The 19,157-nt window shown below is 47.7% G+C and overlaps 1 protein-coding gene across 1 annotated transcript in view; it reads left to right on the plus strand.

Annotated features, from left to right (window-relative positions):
* The first annotated feature begins 294 nt into the window (after positions 1–294).
* The window catches only part of COPS8 (COP9 signalosome subunit 8), a 53,710-nt gene continuing 34,847 nt past the window's right edge, over positions 295–19,157 (plus strand). Inside the window, exon 1 of the mRNA XM_075755932.1 lies at positions 295–314. The gene's annotated coding sequence lies outside the window, so the exon portion shown is untranslated. The remainder of the gene's footprint in view (positions 315–19,157) is intronic.

Below are 19,157 nucleotides of genomic sequence, written 5' to 3' on the forward strand. Positions count from 1 at the left end.
ACGGTGCAGAAGTTAGGATTTAATGCAGAGTTTTAAACTTGATAGAAATGGAAAAACTCATCCAAAGGACCCGGAAGAAATGCCAGTGATAAGAATTATGGTGGATAACTGCTTTGGTAAATCAATGTGTTCAAGGGGAACACAGAAGAGGTAGGTGAAAGCTTCGTCGGTCTGTGGTTGACTGCCTAGCTTGTGGAAAAAGAGATTCCAAGGGGAGGAACGGCCAGGGCTGCCCGAGGGCAGCGGCAAGAGGATCCCACCACGACCGCCCAAGGGCTGAGGATACCGCAGCTGCCACCTGCGAGGCGGCGGCTCGGGCTCCGGAGTTTGGCGCATTAATAAAATCACCCTTGTTCAAGGTTACGGCGCGAGTTGATTGCTTCTGATTAGGGATTTGTATTCAGTTGTGACATCCCGCAATTTTTATTACCTTTATGGTAATAATTGCAAATAATAAAATGACAAACTATTGTAATTAAACTTTAATTAATTACAAATCCATTACTTTTAAGTTTATTCACGGTCGGCACAATGGTACTGAAAACAATTCATTAAAGCACTTGGTACGTAAATTGTGAAGCAAAGCATTAATATCAGGCAGCTTGTGTATTCACTTTCTGCATAGCAGTCGAGAATTTGTTTAAGGGCAAGGCAGCTCCCCTGGCTGATTTTAACTGCTTACTTTAGGGAGCAGAGAAATACCGGATGCTCTCGAGCTAAAATTATTCCCCAAGTCAGGTTCTGCATCCTCTAAACCAAAACGCTAAGCATGCAAAAAGAGAGATCCCTGCCGGGGCTTGCTACTTGTGCACGGCTAAATCACTTTAACAGCCGCCGGGAGACGTGGCAACGCTGCGGAGGGGTGGGGAGGAGGGCAGTCCTCTTCTCCCAGTCCGCATGTTTTACCTCTGATGGGTACCCCTACGCACGCAGCGCCCAGGGAGAGGGTCGGCATCGCCCTCGTACCGCCGGGCAAGGAACGTGCCCTTTGCTTCGCCTGTAAACGCCTACCCGCCTCCCCCAAAAACACTAACTTTCTATCCTGCCGGCCGGTGCTTCTCCGGCAGGGCAGCAGACCTCTTATCCTGCCTCTCTAAACTGAAATAAATCTCATTTGTGACGGTCTGTTTGTCTTCGGCTTTTGCTGACTTAATTCGATGTAACGAGCCGAGCTGGACTCTGCTCCCCCCGGATAACCTGAGCGCAGATCACTGCGCGTCACCGCAGTAAAAAATGGTGCGTGTCGGGTACGGGATGCTAATCGCGCGCTCGTATCGTGCCGTTCACGCTCAGAAAGCCTCGTCCTTGGCTCTAGAGCAGCATCTTCTGCAGCAAAGGTGCCGGATGCGACCTCTCCACGGCAGCTGCTTGTCCCCAGGCAAGGGGGAACGAGCCGTCGCTGCTGGGTCGTGCCACGTGCTGCAGTCAAGCGGCGCCTGGGTATTTTATTTTTTATTATTTATTATTTGCCTTCTCTGCTCTGTGGGAATGGGCTGCAGTCTTAACATGGAGAAGCAAAAGGAGTGAGAAATGCACAGGAAAAATGCCCCGGGGACGGTCAGCCCTGGAAGGCGTGGGCTGCAGGAAGCAAGAAGTGCCGGAGGGATGTGTCTCTGCTGAGAGCATCCTGCCCCGGCAGTGCTTTTTTCCTACCGTCTCTCGCGTTTAGCAGTTTTGACCACCTCCTTCCAACAGCCTGGGGCATGCTGGCCTGGTGGAGGTCAACACAAAGCGTTTTATTTTATTTTTTTTCCCCTCCAATGCTATTTTCAGGTAGAGGCATCAGTGCTGCGTTGGGAAGCACAGAGTAATATTTGCATTTTGCTAAATGGAGCCGGCGTTTTACCACAGCCGCGCTCCTAGTTGTCCGCAATCCGTGTGTAATTTTACCTCGCCCTTGCCAGCTAGGGAAAGAAAAAGGTTTTCCATCAAGGGGGAAGGCACGAATAAAGGGGAGACGTGATCAGACAGAAAGGCACCTCCAGCTCGGACGAGGAGAGCCTAAAGCAGGGAGGCACACCCAAGGTTAATAACATGTTGCTCCACCAGCTTCTATCTAATCTTGGAAAACGTCCTCTGCTGCAAAGAAAAATGGGAAAGTGATTATGTGACTTGAAATAAGGTCTTGCTCTACTGTCTAGACAGCTTTAAAAAACATCAAGCCGGGGTGTTCCTATTTATGAAAAATGCAGCTGTACTTCTGCCTTCCTCGAGCGAGAGAAGAAAGCGGTGCACTTGAGGTCATTTGGCTGCAACGCGCTCGCCGAGCCTGTCCACGGGAATTTATTCCTCTCCCTTCCTTTCTTTATTTGTTTTATTCCTCGTGCTGCACGGCTTGTGCTTCCAACCTGCCTCCTCCGGCCCTCTGGGGCTGTGTCCTCGTGCGGGGGGTGAGTAGGGAACCGGGAGCCGCCTGCATCGGGACAGCCTGCCGAACGAGCATCCCTGCGAGCCGGAACGGCTGCTGGGTGCTAACCGGGGCTTTTTGGGTTACCAAAATATTGCAGTAGGGATGAATGCCCAGAGCAAAACCACAGGCAGCTTCCAGGTCCTTAATAGAGTCTCTTAGAGAGTCTCTCTCAAATTGGAAGAATTTTATTTGCCCTAAATGCAATCTCGGCAAGTCCCTTTTTTTTTTTTTTTTTTTTTCCCCCCTAGTAAATTATTCATAGGGTTTGACCTTTTTTTTTTTTTTCCTGGTGGGATCTAGGCAGGTGGAATCTGATGCCCAAATCATCTGGGCATGATTTTCAGCAGTGCCCAGCACCAGCAAGAGCCCCGCTGCTCAGCATCCCCCGCTAATCAGACCCCGCACCGCATCGCTGCTAAGGTTCAACCCTGAAAAAAACCCAAAAACCCAAACCCCTATTGATCATGGGGTGTCCTACAAAAGGGAGAAATGGGTCAGCAGATATGTTAATCCCAGCTTGATCTAAAGTCTTCAGGACAGGTGGCAACCTTCATTTAATGGAACAATGAGATCATTAGGAATTCGTAATGAACTGTACCGCAGCCGTGAAAGTAGGTCACCCCCACCCCAGGAACACTTCAGGGTGAGCCTGTCCCCGTTCATGTGCAGCAGCAGAGATGGCCGGGGGCGGGCTGGCAGCTCTACCTTGGGATTTGCTAACCAGGCGATTTTAGGAACAAAAGGAGGCAATCGCTACGGATGCAAAATGAGTTATATTATCCCAAGTAGTGAGATGACTTACAAAAATGGGCTGATTCAGTTTTAGGAGTTGAGTGTCGCCGGCCACTGGCTGTAGCCCTGCTGCTCTGGATGGGTTAGGAGGGTGGTCAGTTTAGGAAGAACCAGAGTCCAGGCCAGGGATGGTAACCAGCCAGGAGATAAAGGGGAGAGGTCCTTCCCTGGTCCCCAAGGGAAGCTTGGTTCCTCTCTGGGCATCGCATAAGTAACCCTATTTCCACCTTCCTTCCCAAAGGTCTCTCCTCACTGCGTACCCTCCAGCTGTACAGCAAGACATGGGACCTCCATCGTTGAGCTTGAGCCATTCGGATGCTTTCTCTGCTGCCTTCAGGGCTGAAGTTCGGGTGCTTCTGAGGTTAGTGTGGTACTGCTCCCACGTAGGGACACCTGCGTAGCTGGCCCAGACCCAAGGAAAAAAAAAAAAAAAATCACCCCATGGCCCTTCTGTTATGAAGTCCAGCCCACTCCCAACACAGAGCTGTCTGATAACTGCAGAGGTAGAGAAAATGGAGGTCTCCTGTGCCCAGGACACCCAGAGCAGGCCTTCAGTCCTGCCCAAGGTCCCCAGCCTTGCCAGTCAGATATGCTGCATGTCAGTAAACCGCCTATGAACTTTCTCCTTCTCTCACTGACCCCTGTGGATGAAAACCAAGTGCTCATGATAGGACTACAAATTTGAAAAGTTTCTTCTCTTCCCTCCACCTCCTTTTGCTCCCAAATCTTGACATTCCTACAGTCCTATGTAATTTCATTAACCACCAAGCAAGCAGTCTGCTGCCCTGCAGGAGGAGACCAGGCAGGAGAGAGGTTTGCTCAGCTAGCGAAAGCCCCAGGGCTGAAGATAGGAAAGGTTAAGAAAATATTTTTCTAAAGATGCAATAAGCCGTAGTAGGGTTTGGAGGATTATTTAGTTTTATTTTTTTGAAAATGGAGTATTCAAAGCAAGCATTTTATAAATATTTATACACAAGAAACTGTGCTAAAGTAACACTTGGGGGGTGGTTTGAACTCCTCCAGGAAATTGAGGCGGCGCACAGTCACCATGTGGACCTTGTGCGTTGCTCCCGAGGCTCCTTATGTTGCTCTGCATTTCCAGGAACAGGGTTCAGCCATTGTCCGTATTAACCACAGCTTTTGCCATTGCACCACCATGGTTGTGTGACGCCAGGTGATGGCGGGTGCTTGAGCAACCAGCCTCCCCCAGCTCTGCCCAACACGCCCTGGGCACCTGGTGGGCTGCTCGCCCCATCCTGCCCAACCCATCCCTGCTTCCCAGCATGAACCTTTAGGCGAGGCTCTGTGCAAAGTGCTGGGACACCTTGAAAATGCAGCAAAACTCTCTCTTTTCTGTGCACACCACCACCACTACCACCAGCTCATGCCCAGCCCCAGAGCAGAGCAAGGAGAGGAGCTGGCAAGCACCTGTGTTAGTATGCATTGCTTTCAAGGGAGAGGGGAGCTAACGATCCTCACACTCCCCCTACTTAAGGAAAGAGCAGCCCATTTCCATTCCTAATTGTTTTTTCAGATTCACCGTTTCCGCTCCAGCTTGTCTGCACCTGAGATGTTAGTCCCATAAATTTAGCAGAAGGCCCCATAGTCTTGCCTCGCAGCCCCACAAGAGGCGATTTAAAACCCAACCCATACCACTGAAGACTGTCATCGCTCCCTGCGAGCACATCAGGGGACCAGGCATGCCACGACTGGCCACCGGGCCAAAAAAGCAGGTCTCCTTTTGTTCCCCTTCACAGGGAAATGCTCCACAAACCCTCCCTTCCCTCCACAGCTGGAGGTGATTGTCCATGTTCTCTCCTTCTGGGCACAGGTGTCTGTAGTCTTCATGAAAGCATAAAGCTTCAGCAGTCAGGAAGGGAGAGGAAGGAGTTCTTCTCTCCTGGTTTTGCTTATGTTTTTTTTTTAATGCCTCTACTCTTCCATGTGCAGCTTTGGGCTTTTTATACGTGCTACAGCATTGTTTGAGTTGCTTCATGAAGACTTTCTGCTCATGTCCTGCTTGATGGAGTCTGGAGATCATCTGCTGGAATAATGGGAAAGTAAACCAGAAAATGCTTCAGGTTATCTCCTTCCCCCACTGCTTCCCTGCAAAAAAACAGCTCTAGAGGATGACTTTGTGGAGGACCATAAAGATCTGTGGTCCTGGTGGGGCTTGGTGAGAGGAAGCATCTCTTAAGAAGGTAAGCAGAGGGACTGAACCACTCCCCTGGCAGCACGCTCAGCCAGGGTCCCCTGTCTCAAGTGAGCTGGCTTTGGGGGGAAAAGGGACACTGGTGGGAGAAGTGTTCTGGGGAGACGTATGAGGGTGAAAAGGAAAATGAGTGTGGGAGCTGTTAAAGAGAGGGTTGCATTTCCCCGCGTTAGAACGGGCTGATTTCTTTGTATTAGTTGGTAAAGGGCAGCCTAAAGGGGTACCCGCTCCAGCCACGGTTCCTGTGTGGCTGAGTTACTTAAAAAAAAAAAAAAGTATTCCTTTTGGGGAAGGCTAGAGAAGCTCATGTCTGTGTGTCCTTGGCTGTGACCACGGCAGGAAGACTGCCTCGCGGTAACGTCAGTCCCTCGGCCCCGGTCCTTCCTCTCCACTCTCATAGTTTTGAGTACTTAAATAAAATGCAATATCCATCTTGCTATGTAATGCAAACATTGCACCATGCCAGGCAGCTGATAAGAAACTACCTCTTATTTCTAATGAGGAAACTTGACATAACCTTAAAGAGCGTGCAGGAAAAAGGAAAACATCTCAAAGAGTGCTTGCAATGGAACATTCCTGGTACTTGAAAAGGCACAAAGCAAGTGTGGTTCATGTCAGTAAACATTTTCAGCTTCCTTTAAAAAAAAAAGTGTGACAGCTGTAAAAATTAAAGCAAAAGATAAAAACTTTCTGTAAATGTACAATGACTCAAAGAGCAGCTTGGTCTTGAAATGAAGTTTTCATCTACTTTACCAGCAAAGCAAAACTAAGGTTTGAGGGTTTTTTCCCCCCTCATGATTTAGCTTGAAATATCCTGAGTGATCAAAAGCAGCAAGCCCTCAGTAGTGTTTCACCTGGTGCAAGGAGAGCTGATGACATTGTAGTGGTTCTTCAAGGTCCAGCCAGAAATGCAGGTCCTGGTGTTTGATGGACTCCAGCTGGATGCTAGTCGTGCTTCAAGTCAACGCTTGTATTGTTGGATTCTTTCCCGCTTTTCTGGGATGCAACAGCATTGTTGGATTGTGTAGAGATCTTCTCTTGAAGTTCTGATGTCTAAATGGAGAATGCTATTGAAAGGAGAGGATTAAAACTGCTCTGCTACCAGAATACCAGGGTTTTGTGGGAGCTCTCCAAGGTCTGCTTGGAGAGACCAGGTCCAACCTTTTGACCGCCTCTTAGAACCATAGAATGGTTTGGGTTGGGAGGGACTTTTAAAGGTCATCTAGTCCAACCATGAGGTTGGACTTGATCGAGAAGCCGGAGACCCTCACTGGTGCCTCTCAAACACATGAAGAGCTTATAGTTCAAAGCAGTAGAATGATGCCAGTCTGCTATTCTTAGCTTTAAAATTGTTTATTTAAAAAGAAAATAAAACTGGAGGATATTTTTATAAATATGCAGCACTGATTCCTTGTGCCTTTCTGCTAGAGTCTTCAGAAGCATCTGATTTTGGTCCTACCCTGATAACATAGTCTCACAGTAATAAACCTTACACTTCTAGGGAGACAAACAGGTCACAGTCACCTTGGTGGTGGATCAGAAGGTCTGGATTTGAATCACACCCTGCAAAAAACCTCATGTGTGGTCCTCAGGAGGAGTCTCTTAGCTTTCTCTTGCTTTGTCCACCTGGCCAAATTGTTGTTGCTTCATTTTCAGAGAGTGTCGATGAGACACACAGAGGAGACGAGCTGTTGTTCCACAGCTTTGCCACTCATGGTGGCTGGAAAGATGATTAAAAAACTTGAGTAAGATGGGAAGAGTTCTATAACAGACAGCGCTGATATACAGCTAAAGCTGCTTCCAAAACACACATGCAGGAGGGTAACTCTGCTTATTTATCTCATGTGAAATTGGCGGGTTCTTAATATTGTTGCTGAAGTGTGTTTCCTCTTTGCATGCGCATGGAGACTTTGAGCGATGCTATCTTACTTTCTTTTGCATTCTGGCACTCCTCCTGCTACCTCAGCCCCTTTCTAAAGATAAAAATTGGCAGCAGACTCCAACAGCCAGTATGCTGGTGTGGTAGGAGTGGGGGCTCGGCACTGTGTTTTCGCATTTCTGTTTGCCTTAGACTTAGCCGACCCCCCTGCAATCGCTTGGACCCTCTCTCCTCTGACTTTAGAGGGTGTTGGGTTATGCCCATTTTCCTTGATCTAAATGGTTTCCTATCGTTCATCTCAGTCGTTTATTCTAATGTTAATCACGAGTAAAAACTTCGCTTGACGGGGAGAGCTGTAGGAGGTGTTGGCAGAGCTGAAGTTAGCATTCCCTGGAGAGATGGATGTAGTGTACCACCTGGGTAGGTGGCCAAGCCAAACTGGAAATTCCTTGGTTCCTTTGCAAGAAAAGGAGAAAGAAACTTTTCCTTTAAGTAAGTTGCTCAAAACTTTCTGTGCAACCTGGAGTAAACCATTTTCCTTTGGTGTTAGGATTAGTTAGTCTTTTTGAGTTTTATTTTAATAGTATGTCAGTTTAGGAAGAAAAAAAGACTTTGGAAAAAACAATGTTTCCACTTCCCCAGGAATGTGTTTCCCTTTATAACAAACAACCGGTTGACAATTTCAAGTCAAAGGCATAAATAGATTCCATTTCCGAAGCGGACTTTTCCAGCAAAGTTACCATTTTCTGAAAATAGCTTGCCTTGTGCCTTATTTTTTACATACGCTATACGTTTTGGAAGCCATCTTCTCCCAACAGCCTCTAGATCTCATCGGATATTGAGCAGTCTACTATGCATTCTGTCAGTAGAGCCTGGTTGTATTTCTGCACAGACAGTGGTGAGATTTAATATAAATGCATAATGTATAGGACAGACAGATAGGACATTTTGTGGTTCTCTTCAGTGCTTTTGATGTCAATGGGAATTCTTCCTCCTTCGGCTTTCTGGATGAAAACATTAAAGCATTAAAAGAAAAAAGTATTTTTAAATGTTTACATCTGGGGACATGTAGTCAAATCTAGCTTAGATGCACATTTTATTAACCAGATGGTAACGTCTTATTTACATTTCCCATATAAAACCATCTGTGCTTGAAGTGGGGAGATGCTGTCTCTTGCTACAGTTGGGAGTTTGGCTGCAGGGGGTGTAGCGTCGCTTTTGTTAGCATCCAATTTTCCTCTCTCGTCAGAGCTGAATATGTAACGCTAGTTTTATTTAACCTCGTTTTAATTAGAGGGTTACAAAACTACACTTGGCTCTTTCTGCATCAGTTAGCTGGCACTCTAGATTTTGCTGCCTTGAAACAAAACTCAAACCTCTTGCCTTGTTTTCCCTTGATATTGAACTTGCAGTTTGCCTCCTCTATTTTCACCCCATGGTTCCTGCACGTAGCCTTCTACACCACTAAATAATTCCTCTTCCTCCTCGCTGTGAAATCCTGGCTCCACCGAAGTCAATGAAAAGTCTTGACATCAGCTTCAACGAGGTCAGGATTTCTCCCCGGGTGTTTATTTTCCTTAAGCACTCGTAGCCTGTTACTCTGTCCAACCTTTCCTTGAGCCAAATTCAACACCTCCATCTCCACCATCCCTGCCGCTCTTCTGTGACCTTTCTCCAAATTACAGAATTACAATGTTGGGTGCCCAGAAAGGAACATGCTATTTCAGGTGTCGTTTAACCAGTAACCTCGTGGAAATACTATTTTTTTCCTATTGGCTTTGTTATTTACCCCCACTCACCACCACTTTTTCCTTGTTTTACTGGCATATCGCGTTGCATTTTCATGTCATTAATAAAGATGTAAAAAAATATCAGACCTAACGCTGACCTCCCAGTGGAATCCACCAGCTCTGCCAACAGTATACTCTGTTGGTTGCCTTTTTGCTTTTTCTCCCATCTAGCTCCTAGCATTCATGGACCTTTCCCATCCAAGCCAATTTGAATTAATCTTGTGTGATGTGAAGAGACACCATACTGAAGGGTTCATCATGGTAAAAATCAGATACATGTGGGAACCAGATGTTGTCTTCTGTGAAAATTTTCATAATTTGAAGGAAAATTTGTTTCCTTCCCATGTCAAAATGGCCTATCAAATTTGTCCACAAAGTGATTTTTTCATGGGGAAAAAAAAACATTCACTGGTACAAATTGTCTGAACTGATCTTTTTATGTTAATTTGAATTATGTAGGCTTATGCAAAACGTAAATGAAAAAGACAAAATACTCAGATAAAATCAAGCCTGTACATTCTGATAAAATCAAGCAGCACTGACACAATGCTCTCAAAAAGCAAGGTAGCTTCACAGAACATCATTTCCCAGGAAAAAACATTCTGATAAGAACAGTATTGACTAGCATCGATAGCCTATGATATGTAATTTCTTCCCCCAACCGAATGAGTACCTCTTAATTCCAGGAAGAAGCACGTTTGCAGAGTTGTGTAGTGTTTCTCATCTTAAGGATTTTGCTCTTTTCAGATCTACTTTAGAAAATATGAGTACGTGCAGGAAGGAGGGGGTACAAACCAGGGGGTACAAACTGTCTGATGGTCAGCACGGAGCATGGTTTCTTGGAGCTTTCCCGTCTCACGGACTCTACTTGTATTTCAGGATAATTCGAGATTCTCCTTGGCTTGCTTGAAGAGGGTTGCGCCGGGAATCTCAGCTGGGGTCAAAGCAGCCGGTTTGCTTTGGCACGCGTGGCGTGAGTGCAGTTAGATGAGTGGCTGACCACTGCCTTTGCTCCGCGTATGGATGGTCTTGGGCATTTACCTTGGGTGATGGCCAGCAGTTCCTGCTAGACTCATGTTACAGGGCTGTGTTTGAACTCATCTCCATCATCCCAGCCATCCAGATGTGTGACACAAGCACCATGCTACAGATGCTGTATATTGGCTGCAGCTGAGATAAATATTATTTCTATATCACGAGGAGGGTGAAATAATATCTCTGGAGGATTTGGAAGTGAGACAGAGGAGACTCAATTTGTCATGGTCTGCCCTTGGGCTCCTTTCCTTTTTTCTTTCCTGAAAACAGGAGGGGAAAACCCAGCCTGCTAGCAAAGGGGATTTTGACTCTCACTCGGATGCTGGTTGGGAAAACAGAGCATGTTGTTTGTGATGGCAGCCTCCACCAAAACTGCTCAGGGGCCATGTTAAGGCTAAGGAGGAAATTCAGCCTCTCCAAAGATGAAAGGTCTGCATGCTTTCTCCCCTTGCCTCCGCCGGTTCCCACGCATGCCTCGCTCTCTGGCCGCGTCGGCAGCAAGGCAAGGAGATACTCCAGGGCTGGCCACCGTCAGTGGTTCAGCGTTGGGCTGTTGATTACAGATTACAAAACGTTCTTTAGTGGACACGGTGGCTGGGTGTGTGTTTGGGTGAGTGGTCCCAAGAAGAACCAACGCGGGGTGTGACAAGGCTGAGCGAGGTGTGAGCCCAGAGAGACACGAGGAAGCTGGTCGGTGGTGCTGGTGGCTGCAGGGCTGCTCAGAGAAGTGGTTTCCCAGGCTGGGTGGCACAGGGCAGATGGACGGAGAATGAGAAGATAAATTGAATCCACCACAGCAGATCTTGGGAGAGCCGAGCTCAGATTGGCGTTGCAGCCCAGGCGTCTCTGCAGACCTTGAGCCCACGCACAGCCACGGCGCTTCAGTTCAGCCAACACGTGGAACCCCTGCTTCAGTGACCAAAAAGCCTGTGACGTGCGTGATGCAAGCTCTTGTTCCTTCAGGGTGAGCGCACGACTGCTCCTTGTCACTTTTGCTGGCAGGGTGGGTAGGTGCATCCCCTGCCCCTCTGTCTCTCTCTGCTGCCGTGGTCCCTTCAGGACAGCGTGGTCCCCAAACAGCTTAAGCTCTGGGGAAAGAGGAGGGAAGCAGGCAGGGATGCTGTTTCTCAGCAGCTGGTTTAAGACACGCTCCTCCAGCACCTGAAGCCTGCGTAGCCCTCTTATCAGCTCAGGTCGATGGCCCTGAGTTACCTGTCTCCTTACCTTGTGCAACGTTTGAAATGCACCCCAGCGTTATCCCTTCGGGAATACGTGGGGACCGCAGGCACCCCAGGCGCTTACAGGAGAGGCAGGTAGCTCACTCGCACACCCAAGCTTGTTTTTGAATCCTACCCAGCTGCTAATCCCCCTACCCCCAGCTCCAAACCGGGATAATATTTCCCTTTTCTCACCCTTTACTTCACTATTAGGATGGCTGCCTGTCCCCCTTTGAGTTTTCAGCAGCGGTTTACGCAGAGCCTGACACCGGGGGTGCTCAGCCTGGAGGGGAGAGCAGGAAAACACGGACTAATCCAATTGGTAAAAACCCTTCCACAAATTAAAAGTTCAGGCTCTCAGCTCATGTTTTTAAATTCGAAGCACATCTGGTTTCTCTGCTAAAGACCCTCACTGTAGTAGGAGAACTGTAATAATGTCAAAATCCTATTTAATACGGAAAACAAGGGAACGCGTGGCAGGAGCGTGAGGTGGGTTTCCATCATATTTCTTGCCCCGTACCTGGCACCGCATGATGTCGAACTGCGCTGCGGGAAGGCAATGCCGCCGGGCTCCCCACCGCTGCGGCGGGATTGCCCCGTGCCCCCCAGGCTCTGCGTGCCCCCAGCTCTGCCCCACGCACAACGCGCACAGCCCGGGGCATCCCATGGTCGTGGGCAAGACGACGTGTCGTAGGGTAGACGGTGAGGGATGGATACCCAGAGCGATGACAATGTGCTGACAGGTCCCTTTCCGCTCCCCTTCCTTGGTGCAAACCTAATGAATTAGGTGTGACATCCCACACCAGGTTAGTAAATAGGGTTTTCTGAAAGACAGAGGGAGGTTTACTGTCCAGTAAAGGCAGGCAGGGTGGAGGGGCGGGCGTTTTGTGGTTCCCCCTCGCCAGATGCGCTCTTCTCCTCTTTCCAGTGTGTCCCTTCCGCGTTAAGTTACCCAGGGGGAGTAACACTACTCCTCACCTGCATCTTTCCAAAAAAAGAGGAAAACACCCCCAAAAAAACTTCCTGAGCTGCTCCCAGGCATGCCTGCCCTTTAAATAAAGCAGGAGAAAGTCAAATCGCTGCGCTTTGACTCCTTGCTCTTATTTACAGCCCTGCTACCAGAGCTGGGACGAGCCCAAATTCCCGCAATCCGGGCGGTAAAGCATCCTTGGTGTCACCCTCTCTTTCCTAAACCCCTGATGCACGGGGGAGGCTTTTCCATACCCTTTCCCAGGAGCGACAGCTTTGGGGAGGATGCATTTCTCCGGAGACTTTCCCTTCCAGCCAGATAATGTTTTTGTGATGAACCGGCAAAGCTTGACACGCCGCGTACTCGTGCAGGCAGGCAAGCGATGCTCGGTGGGACCCTCTCCCAGCCTCCCATTTGATGGCTTGATATTTTTTTATTTGAAAATACTCTGTTTGGGGGAACTTTTCAATTCTTTTATTTGCAAGTTTGCATGAATTTTGAAAGAGCTCAATAATCGGTTTCAAAACTGAGCTGGAAAACCCCCTTTCAGGCAGATCTGTTTCCCAGCGTGCTTACTACGGTTAATAATCTGCACTTTGCTAGCCCTGATCGTCTTAAAAAAATCTCAGGCAATTTGCAATACTGTGTTTCAGCCTGAACCTGAAGCAGCCAGGTATTTCCCATCAAAATGATTGCTGCTAGAAAATGTTCACTATCATCATTTTCTGCCTGTAAGTGTTGGGGTTTTTTTTTTTCCTTTTTTAGGTCCTATACCCCTTTCTGTTTAAAAGGAGTTGGTAGTACAAATACTCCCCTCATCCTTGACCTGAGCATCTCAAGGGTTGGAAGGCAAAGGGAAAAGCCCTTCCCTGAGCTGTGAGGGCATCTTATCTAGCTTGGGAATTGCTCACAGGCAAAGCGATGTTCACCATGTCCGTCAGATGACATGGAAAAGATGTAAGGCAGCAACGGGCACAAATCAGTGTCCCAAAATCCAACACCCTCCGATGTGCGTTTGACCCCGTTACCTGCGAGGCTCTTGTGCCCGTGGGTTTTACGTTCCTGGAGGTTGTGGCTGCGGCTTTGATGGGCAGGTCCTGGGAGGCTGCCCTGACATCCCACCCCGGAGACACCAGCCGAGCCACCCCCGTGAGGTCCCTCCCAGCTCTGAGATCATCTATTTTGCTGGCGTCCAAAGCTGACTCAGTGCTAACACGTGCTGCTGCTTGGCCTTATTTATTACTAGTACATGACATCCAAAATAAACAACGCCTGAGGTTCTTATACCCCTTACCCTACGTGGGGCTTCAAAAGGGAGCTGTGCTTGTGCTGGGCCTGGAGCGGGGGGAACCTGTACTCCCCGGGCTCCAGAGATGATGATAAATCATCTGGCACAGGCAATGTCTTTCAGCCAAGCCCTAACCTGTTTAGTCTAACAGGCAAAGCGAGCCCAAGCGAAGGGCTGGTTGGCAGCTCTGGCTTAAGCACGGCGACCGAGGCGTTGCCCCCGTCCTCCTCTGCAAATAAATCACGGTGCAAAGGAGCTGGCGTCGCGGCAGCTGGGATGTTCGGCTAGAGGATGGGGGGGTGTTTCCGACACATCCCTCGCCCCTCTTAAAACGTAGAATGGGAGCGGGGAAGCCGTGAGGAGTGGGTCTCAGCCCTGGGTGGGTGTAGGGCAGGACTTGCTGGAGGGAGGAATAGGAAAAGCGATGGGACCGCGACTCCAGTTTGCTGGGGTTTGTGTCACTAATCTTTCCCAAAGGGCAGCTCGATAGAGTTCATTTATGGCTATTCCTGCCCTACATAATCTCTGAGAAGTGCCACTTTCAGTTTGTATATCTTTCACTGACATGTGTATTTAGCACTCATTAACCACTTACCTTGGGCTAATAATTCAACTTTTGTTCCAAACTCCAAATTTCCTCATTTCCGTGAGTTCTTGGAGCCAAAGAGAACATTTCTGACAGATTCATTTCAACTTTGTCTGAAGGTTCACTATACCCTTTTAGTTTATTTGAACAATATTTTCCGTGGGGCTTTTTGTTTTAAAGATTAGTCATAGTGAAACCATGTCATTGCTTCAAACGTGTACACGATTCTTATCCATTTCAGGTAAAAGCAAATTCAGAACATCGGTTGCTTTTTACAAGGAAAAAAAAAAATCATTACATCCAAGTGCTTTAGACAAGCTGACCGCAATTAACATTGCTGTTTCTGTCCAAATTCTTTTCTGCTCTAATTTGTGGGTGCTTTCGTTGTTTTGTTCTAGATACAATGGCCCGATGGTTTATTTTCCATCTATTTAACCTTTGCCAGCGCATAAACTCCCAGGAACGACAAGACCTGAAGTGCGTAGTCCTTGCGCAACATCTTTTGTTGTTGTCGTTTTAACTCAAGTACGCTTAGGCAGATGCTTAAACCTGACTTCAGTGGGATCTAAGCCTCCGTGTCAAATAAATGCGGGTGGGATTAGGGCTGTTTCCTGCAAAAGCACCTGGTGCAGGAGGGGTTACGAGCGGGAGCCGGTGCAGTCGTGGTGGGGAATACCCGAGCATCCGTGTTCAAATCTGCTTCGCCATGATTTCCTGCCTGCGCAGAAAGTAAAATCGATGCAACGAGTCAAAGCAAATGCAGACTGAACCACTGGGGTTTCCCCCGCCCAGAAACGGAACCTGAACTCAAAGAGGATCGCAGCCAAACAACCCGGTTTGCAGCTGAACCCAAACCAGAACCAACCTTTGAAGCATGGTAGTTAAAAAAGAGTTTAAATTGCTTTGCAGCGCCCGGATCTCCTCGGATGGGGTGCCCAGGAGGGGAGCTGGCATCTCCCCTTCTTGGCTGCTGGGCAGGTGCCACCAGGCCGTTTGGGCAGGAACCTGCCTGGGCTCTGTCAAGGTTTCATCATCCCACGTTGGGCGAATGACTGGATTTCAGTGGGTAGGCACACTTCTCCAAGAAGTGCTTCGCTGTTGGGTTTAGTGTTTTGGGGGTTTTTTATTATTATTTCCGCTGCTCAGCTGTAGAGCGAGGGATGTTGCACATGTACAAGAAATCCTCCACGGACCACAGGAAAACAATAAGCAGCCCGGGCTGAGAAGGAAGTGGATGGAAACCCAACCCAGAAAAATGAGAAGTGAAGCATTCAGCCTTGGCTTGACTCTGTGCCCAGTGATGCTGACGCTGACTGCAGCAGGCTTAGGCCAGACCTGGGAGCCTCTGAGAAACCCAGTCCTAGAGCAATGTTGGGCTTATTCAAGCCCTTTCCTCCCACACAATTTTTTTTTTTTTCCATTAAAGCTCATTTTTTTCCAGGCAAATTCCACCTGTATGTCACATAATTCCCATTTTAAATAGCTGTGCCAGTGCCTCCAACCAAGGACTTCCCATTCAGTCCAAAGGTTTTTTTCCTCCTTTCCCAGGAGCTCAGTGGCAGGCAAGGACATCCTAAAGGCACGGGATGAAGATCTTTTCACAGTCCTCAGATGCAACAAAAATAATGAAAATACGGATTTTATTTTTTTGACTTGTCTATGCAGCAGTGGAACAAAACACAGCACCGCAGCAAGCGAAGGAGGAGGAGGAGGGAAAATTTCTTCCTCTGGTTTAGGTTATTGCCTTAGGCAGAGCCGGCACAGAGGAGGAGAAAAGCTGGAAGCAAAACTCCCCAACCTCTGGGAATGGAGAGACTCGAAATCAGCCCGCTGGGCTGCTCCGCTCCAGCTTCTGCTGCAGAGCTCACCCCCAGGCTGCACGAACATCGCTGCCACCGGGACCCCGTCTGCGGAGCGTCTTTTCGAGTCGTGTCGCGCTAGTTTGTGGTTTTCAGGAGGAACTGTTGGAAAAGAGTAGCAGTGTGAATCCAAGCCAAACTTGCTAATTTTGGCTGGTCTTCCTTCTTCTGGATTCCCATTGGTGGTGTAGTTCTGGTATTTTTGATTTAAAAACACGGAAACGGGGGAATAAGAAAAACTGAATTAGATTATGAAGATTTCCATTCACTACTATGACTATAACTCAGTTTTGCATAGCTCTGCAAGGACAGGATATCCTTCTCCTTTTTTTCTGATACTGAATTATGTTTCATAGTGATTCTGGATTGAAGAGTAAAAAAATAAACCTGAGTATTGGGCACCCCAAAATTTGAGTTTAGTCAAATTATGCCTAAGATTAGCTTCACATTTTGCATGTTGAAAACCAACCTCTACCTGAGGTCAGCGGCCCCCTCGTACGAGAAACCCCAGCATTTTTAAACTCACTTTACATTGACACGGGGCAGGAAAATATTAGTTGTGATTTTTGGTGCTGATACAGCCCCTATTAAATATAATAATGGTAATCCTCGCAAGCTTTGAGGTGTTTATGAGAGCTGAGGAACTCATGCTTGACCCATATTTTTTTGGGGGGGGGTAGAAGTTACTGATTTTGGTGCAGATTCTGATGCCAAGCTTCCCTTGCCTGGAGCATGGACCGCTGGATGGATGTCCCAGGTGGTGGGCACCTTGGCCAAGCCACGGTGGGTAGAGGTCCATGGTGTGGTGCCCAGCGGCGCGGTGCAGGCACCGAGACACAAGCTCTGCTGCAAAACCACAGCGGCTGAGCGCGGCGTTGGTTGAGGTTAAGGCTGCATCTGCTCATTGAAAACAGATTTAAGAAGCAGACGAAGGATGCAGCGAGATGACAGGAATATCAAATCTGTTTGCTCAGGGAAGGGTCATTTTCCATAACACCTGCTTGTTATTGTCTTCTGCGCAGCGTGGAGTCCTTTTACAACCTTGCGTTTAGGGAGCTTGGCTGGGCTGCCAAAAAAAATCAGAGGGAATCACTCTTTTATGAGCCATCCCTTCCTCCCTTTTATGTTGTTAGGAATTTCCCCGTGTGTGTCTCTTTCACAAATTCCTGTTAATTATGTTGCATCCAAGCGAAAGTAATCCATCCCAGTTTGGCTTCTCTAAGGCTAGCAAATGGAGCTCTCGGTCTCCTCTCTCCTCTTTTTTAATTTTTTTTTTAAGCGTTTCCATCAGCCCAATGGCCGGCAGAAGAAAAATTATCTCAGGTGAGAACCAATTATCACGGCTGCCCATTCTGGCTGGAAGGAAATGTTTACCTTAAATCCCACTTAGCCGTGGCGTTTCGATGAGGAAATGGCAGCACATCTGCCGAACACACGCATGAAACCATGGGTGAAGTGTAATTGCACCCAGCCTGGGTTAAAGACCATCTTCACAGCCAGGGCTGCAGGGACCCGTAGGTCTATGGGTGAGATAAGGGGTCAACGCAGCAGTGACTTGAAAGTCATAATAATCCTGGCATCTCAGCACCGTGTTGCTGCTCCATCTGGGATTGCAGTAAACACAGAGCCGGGGAAAACAAGAAGTGGTTGAACGCTTTCCAAAGGAATGATTTTATTTATTTATTTATTTATTTTCTCCCTGTGGTAAACTCTCCTTTGTCAAAATGAAAACTTTTCAGGAGAAAAAAAAATCAGCTTACAAAGATTTTGGTCGTGTCTTTCATTTGTTTGTTTCCAAATGTCTTTTTTAATGAAGTTGTAGAGCTGTATCAGATTTTGTAAAAGTCAGAATGAAAACAAGATGTATCCATTTCACCATTAAAACCAGAGCTGGAAAGGAAGATTATACAGCCCATTCCCCTGCCACTACGTGGGATCAAATACTTTCAGGATACAGATAAACCACCAAGAAATGTTGACGGTCCTTTGCATTGCTTTCGTCCCCTTCCCCAAACTGCAACCTCCCTTTTCACATCGCTTTGCTACTGCGCATTAAACGTCCTCTGCTCCCTCTGGATTTTAGCTGGCCCGCATTAGAAATGCACAATTATAAATATATATTGGAGTATCGCATCCCGGAGCACAGCCCCTTGCGTGAGGTGCCGTCCGGTGGTTTTCCCCTGGTCCTCATCCCAGGCTCCTGTCCTGCTCCGGTCCTGATCCCGCACGAGATCCTGCCACGACCCTCCCATGGCATCTTTGTCACCTCCTTTCTAACCAGGCTTTTACCAGACAACCTAGGAAGTATTTTATAGCAATGCTGGAGAAAAATCCTTTATATCTATTAGATGTTCAAACCAAACCCATGCTGCTGCTGCTATTGGATCTGGCCAAAAATGGCAATTTAATGAAATCCAAACATTTAGGGAGAATGTATCAATTTCACCTATGGTTTCAACAGGAAATTATGGAAACATTTCCATCCCATGTAGTCAAAACGTTTCCGTTTGACCACTGCATCGGCTGTTTTCCTACCACGACTATAACACGCAAAGCAGCCGATGCTCAGATTTCCATCTGATGTTTTTTAGTGTAAAAGTCAAACCAAACCAAACATTTCAGCTTCATCGGTAATTTGCTCTCATTTGTATTTGGAAAAAAGCGAGTCACATATATGCTTGCTTCCCTCAAGACAAATGCTTTTGAGAGCACTTTTTCCTAACTTTAACGTTCAAAAGTGTCAAGGAAATCTGAGTCACTTGCCTGCTTTGAATTGTAAAGAATAAATGGGCTTCTCAACCCCTTGGGCTGTTTCAAAATCCCAGCCAGAGGCCTCTATTAACAACCCGGCGAGCTCTTGCGTGATGCTTTCTTATCCCCGTCTCGCAGATGGGAGCACGGCGTGGTAGCCGTTCTCCAAGGTCACCCAACAGCGGAGTCGCGGTCAGAGCCCAGTCCTCCTCCCGCTGCCCGCTGACCTACTTGAACCGGATAAAATGCATCATCCTCTTACACAACAGCTTGTCCATGAACGCACACCAGAAAACTAGGGATCTTCTCATGGAAATTTCCATGGGAAACCCTCACTTTCCTGATCAGAAACGTCCGTCTTGGGAAAT

This window comes from Balearica regulorum, chromosome 6 (genome assembly GCF_011004875.1).
Source record: "Balearica regulorum gibbericeps isolate bBalReg1 chromosome 6, bBalReg1.pri, whole genome shotgun sequence".
Taxonomy (NCBI): Eukaryota; Metazoa; Chordata; class Aves; order Gruiformes; family Gruidae; genus Balearica; species Balearica regulorum.